Below are 6,183 nucleotides of genomic sequence, written 5' to 3'. Positions count from 1 at the left end.
TCCTTTTTGTGAAAGGATGGTGAAGAAAAAACAACCCAAAAAAAGAGGTATTTCAAATTCTATCATGCAACTTTAGTTATGTAATGTCATTCTAACTCAAACACATACACTTCAATCCTACAGAGATTTATTACTGAGTTTTGGAGGGAACGACTTCCAGCTAAGAATTGCTACCACTACAAGAACACTACCGGATGGCAGTTGTGAATCTTTTTGTGGACTGCAATTTAGTAATACAAGTATTTATGCCATCCACTTTCAAAGTTTAAATTCATTCTAACTTCTACTTAATTTAAGGGGAAAAAATATTTATAGGAATTATATGTTTTGCCTATAACTAATTATATATATAAGTTATACTATAAAGTCTATACCTCCTATATTTAGACAAAATACTCATTTTAGGAAATGTTTATTCTGCCAAACCATGAATGCTTGCAACAAATGTGCTCATTTCTGATTCAGTATTCAGTGAGTGGAAGGACAGTATAACAGCCCCTCATATAAGAAAGATTCAGATGCTGCAGTTATCGTCCTTAAAATCACTGATTTACACAAATTTGATTTACTGTATTAACAGATGGTAATGCTCAGGCAGCGAGAGCTGATCCGGAAAAGACTCACCAAGCATACAATTCAAGCAGTAAGTGATTTTGCTCAACAATAAACAATTAAAGAGACTGACATATTTTATACTAATATAAATTGACAATGACAGATGTGGAAGTTACATACAACAAACTAAAAGATCTAACAGACAAGTGCCAATCCTGTAAAGCGTCCATGTAGTGTGAAGAAAAAGCAAGAACCGGAACCGTAAAGAAGAACATCTTCGCACTATGCTGCAAAGAAGGTAAAGTGAATCTACCTCTACTACAACCAACACCAGAACCTCTAAAGGAGCTTATGTTCGGCTCAAGTGAAAAGATTGTAGCGTTTAGGGACAAAACATGTGTCTATAATAGCATTTTCTGCTTCACATCGTTCGGTGCTAAGATAGATGATCAAATTAATAAGACACAAGGGCCCTATACATTCAGATGTTCAGGCCAAAATTACCACAGATACGGATCACTTACCCCTGAAGATGGTGCACCACCAAGGTTTGCACAACTATACTTTCATGACACATAAAACAAAGTGAAGAATAGAATGGGTTGTATGCAACTGACGGAGAAGGAGATTGACCCAGAAATTGTGAAGGATTTAGTGGACATGTTAGACAAGACCAGCGTTGTGGCAAAATCATTTAGAATGGCTAGGGATTGGGCTAGAACAAACAGTTCCATGGACTTCACACTCAGGCTAATTGGACAGCGACACCCTGATAAACAAAACTACAACTTGCCTTCTGTTGCAGAGATATCGGCTCTAATTATTGGGGACTTCGGGCAGGCTACTGCACCAAGGGATGTGTTAATCAATAGTAAATCAGCAGGGTTGAAGAATATATCTGAAATTCACCCTCTATACATGTCTCTTCAATACCCACTATTATTCCCTCATGGAGAAGATGGGTGGCATGAGAAGATAGCATATGCCACAAGCACAACAGCGAGGCACACCAAGAGAGGTTTTGTAACTATGCGTGAGTTCTACTGCTACAGGCTTCAACAGAGGCAACATGAAGCGTGGACTCTCATCCAAGGTGGTCAGTTGTACCATCAATACATTGTAGATGCCTTCACCGTTATCGAAGAACAACGCCTACGTTGGATTAAGTTCAATCAAAATGAGTTGAGAGCGGATTTGTACAACAATATTTGTGATGCAGTAACACAAGGAGACACTGAAGCCACCCCTATAGGAAAACGTGTAATTTTGCCAGCTAGCTTCACGGGTGGACCCATGTATATGATACAAAACTACCAAGATGCTATGGCTCTTTGCAGAACATTCGGGAATCCGTCTTTATTCATTACATACACAACAAATCCTAAATGGCCAGAAATAGATGAAATGCTTTCTGAAATGAATGGGCAGACGACAAATGATCGACCAGACATCATGGCGAGACTATTCAAACTGAAACTAAGCCAACTAATGGAAGATCTGAGGAAAAAGAACATTTTCGGCCACGCCAGAGCAGGTACTATGTTTAATTTTGGTAGACATATTTTCTGGATTGTGTTGGCTTAATTAAAAAATACACGGTTGATGGAATACCAGCGATGACGTGTGATAAAATGAAACGACTACGTGGGTGACAACAACTTATATTTGAAACTGTATTGAAAAAAAAGAACTTTAGCTGTGTTAGTACCTATTGCGTTGTATGCTTAGTGGAGATGATCTCTTTAAAAGTCTTTTTTCGTCTGTTTTCAAACCTATTTCCAAACCCATCTTCAGCAACTACATTTTGGATGGACAAATATAGAATAGTATTTTCAGTTGGAAAACGCACATAAAAATTAATTGTTTCACCTGTTTCTTTTTACTGAGGTTTATGCATCAGATCAGTATCTTTGATGCATATCAACAAATATTTTGGTATACATTTATGAAATCAGAATGCTAGACTACCTTCAATGGTTGAAACAGCTTGAACAACTGCGTTGGGTTGTGATTCATTTTCGTCTCAACTCATGTTACACATGATTCTAAGTTGTATAACACAATAATAGCAACGGGCCATTTATATGAATAGGATGTGTGTTCATTTTTTTAGTTTGTTTATTTAATCAAGACAAAAATGGGATTAAAACCAGATGCTTTTAATACATTCTATTCTTGATACAGATTGAGTCACAGCGTTGCATCGTGATTGTTCTTTATACTTAATTGGTGAAAAACCCATATAACACCATGTTTAACACGTGCAACTATATATACAATAGAATTTCAAAAAAAAGGGGTCTCCCACATGCAAATATCTTATTATGGCTCGAAAGTGCAAGTGACATGAAATATGGTAAAGATATCGACCAAATTATCAGTGCAGAAATCCCTTGCAAAGAAAAAGACCCAGAACCATACAAGGCAGTTACTCAACATATGTTGCATGGACCTTGCGGTGAAACAAACAAAAGAGCATCGTGCATGAACAACGGGCAATGTGCAAAGCATTTCCCCAAACCATACTACAAAGAAACCACACTAGATGAGGACGGTTACCCAGTGTATAGACGCAGGAACAATGGTGTTGTTGTAAAAAAATGGAAAGGAGTGCTAGACAACAAATTTGTGGTCCCGTACAATCGGTATCTAATGTTAAGGTATGACGCACACATAAATGTTGAGTGGTGTAATAGATCAAGGGAAATCAAATACCTCTTCAAGTACAATAACAAAGGGCCAGACAAAGCTACAGCTGTATTTATGGAGAATGAACAAGCACTTGAAACTGAAAATAAAGAGAAGAAAGGGACAGTTATCGATGAAATTTTCCAGTACCTGGAGTGTAGGTACTTATCGGCCTGAGAGGGAGCATGGCGCATCTTTGGATTCGATGTACACTACTCACACCCAGCGATAATAAAGCTACACTATCATTTACTAGGAGAACAACGCGTCACTGTTTCGGACACATAAGACCTACACACATTACTACAGAATGAACGAGTTAAAAACACCATGTTCACAAAATGGTTCGAACTAAACACAACCGAAATTAAAGCAAGGCAATATATATGCTGAATTACCCCAAGAATATGTGTGGCACACCGCTGACAGAGAATGGTTAGATCCAAGGAGAAAAGACCGATTGGAAGGATGTTATATACACACCCAGCAACGGGAAAACGATACTACCTTAGGATGTTATTAAATGTGGTAAAAGGGCCAACATCATATGAATCCATCAGAACCGTCCGTGGAAAACTTTATACTACATTTCGAGAGGCATGCTACTTGATGGGACTGCTAAATGAGGATACAAAATGGAATGACGCAATACAAGAGGCAAGACATGGGCTACAGGAAATCAGCTTAGACAGTTATTTGTTACAATCCTAACGTTTTGTGATGTTAGCAACCCGTTAAAGTTCTGGATCATAGCTTGGGAAGCATTGTCCGAAGATTTACTATATCTGAAAAGAAGGCAATTCAAGTTTCCAAAATTAGAACTCTCCGAGCACCAAATCAAGACATATTGTTTGTTACAGATAGATGATATCTTAGTTACAAATGGGAAGACATTGAAAGACTACCCAGGGCTACCTCTGCTAGACAAACAAGGGGGGAAAACAGCAAGATCATATTGAAAGTGTGTAAACTAGCTTAATAAATTGTATATTAAAAGCTTATTTTCTCCTGATTTAAATCTTTTCATAAAAACAAATTTGCAAATTGTTATACTATATCTTACATATTCCAACATACGTCTCTCGGTTGTGTTATATTCAGTTTACATAGATTAACAAGTTCTTGCTAAAAAAACCAATAGGTATAGCGGAATTACTCTTACCAGGAGGAAGAACAACACATAGTAGATTCATCATACCACTGGAGTTGCAAGAACACAACACATGTGGAATTACACAGAATTCACATCTCGCGCAGCTGATGCATGAGGTCAAGTTAATAATATGGGGTGAAGCACCTACGGCTCAAAGATTTGCATTTGAAGCATTAAACAGAACATTGCAGGACATTATGGGAATTAAGAGTGATAGTAACAGGGGTAAGCTGTTTGGGGGTGTACCATTGCTACTAGGAGGAGATTTCAAGCAGATTTTACCAGTCATTACAAAAGGAAAGCGACAGGAAATTGTACAAGCCAGCATTAGCAACATGCCGTTATGGGACAGTTGCGAGGTATTCACTTTGACGCAGAATATGAGAGTCAATGAAAGGAAAAATAATGGTGAAATAGATACAAAGAAAAAAGAATTCAATGAATGGATATTGAAAGTGGGCGAAGGACGTGCACCGGCAATATCTTTGGAAGATGAGGATGAAGAGTCATGGATATGGATTCCGGACCAGTTCATGATTACTCAAAAAGAAAACCCAATTCAACAGTTGGTAAACCAATATATCCAGACTTCAAGAAAAATCAAACGAACACGGAATATCTGAAAGAAAGGGCAATACTAGCACCATTGAATCATGACGCAGACTAGATCAATGCACACATGTTTGAAGCATTAAAAGGGCCTGTCAAGATATACAAAAGCTCAGACGAGATTTGCATGGCATCGACAGACACACAAGATCAGCACCACATGTATCCAACTGAATTCCTTAACAATCTTGAATTCCCAGGTATGCAACTCAGATAATAGTTTCAACAGCATAAATAAAGTAACAAATCAAATTATAGAACAAAATACTTCATTTGGTGTAGCTGGAATGCCAAAACATGCTCTAACACTCAAGGAAGGCCTACCGGTAATGCTACTACGAAATGTAAATCCGACACAAGGTTTATGCAATGGAACACGCTTGATTATCACCCATCTAGGAGATTGGGTAGTGGAGGCAGAGATCATGAAAGGGACATGTATTGGAGAAAGGGTTGTAATTCCACGAATCACACTTAGCTCAACACAAACAAAATGGCCATTCGTAATGAAGAGGAGACGGTTTCCAATCAGGCCATGTTTTGCAATGACAATTAACAAAAGCCAAGGTCAATCACTGAAACATGTAGGCCTTTATTTTCCGAAGCCAGTGTTCTCCCATGGACAACTATATGTGGCAATGTCACGTGTAACGGATCCATAAGGCCTCAAAGTTCTACTCCTACGAAATAAAAAACATCCAGAAAACTATACCAAAAATATAGTTTTCAAGGAAGCTCTCAACGGATTGAGCAAAAACGAATGGTACGAATTACACCCTCAACATTATTGAATTACCATGACTATAAAAGAAGTTATAAATACTACAAATAATTTTCCATGCAGTGAACAAGAAGTTGCAGGAGAAATACATCAAACAGATAGGGGAATGCAAAGGAGAAACAAGATCTGATATAACAACTTTACCGCGTCAAATTCGAGAGGAACGGTGTGTATATATTCAAAGGATATGGTGAGTAAAAAAAACTATACGACCAACTAATCTTTATTCAATCCTTATTAAGGTTATGAAGACATTGAAGATGAGTCCACAATAACAATAGTGCCGGCAGCTGGCTACAAAATAGAGATGGATGTTGGTAATGTGGCGGAGGAAGAGTCATATTAATGTTATGCAAAAATTTTATTCTCTTTAACCACAAAGAAAACATTCATGACT

General features: G+C 37.7%; 1 pseudogene; it reads left to right on the top strand.

The window, feature by feature from the left end:
* Positions 1-408: 408 nt before the first annotated feature.
* LOC141249478 (uncharacterized) lies at positions 409-5,796 on the top strand (annotated as a pseudogene).
* Positions 5,797-6,183: the final 387 nt, after the last annotated feature.

This window comes from Phyllobates terribilis, unplaced genomic scaffold (genome assembly GCF_046119375.1).
Source record: "Phyllobates terribilis strain yellow unplaced genomic scaffold, ASM4611937v1 Scaffold_4603__1_contigs__length_59020, whole genome shotgun sequence".
NCBI lineage: Eukaryota > Metazoa > Chordata > Amphibia > Anura > Dendrobatidae > Phyllobates > Phyllobates terribilis.
Note: the sequence above shows the minus strand (reverse complement) of the source record. Positions and strands in the feature narration are given on the sequence as shown.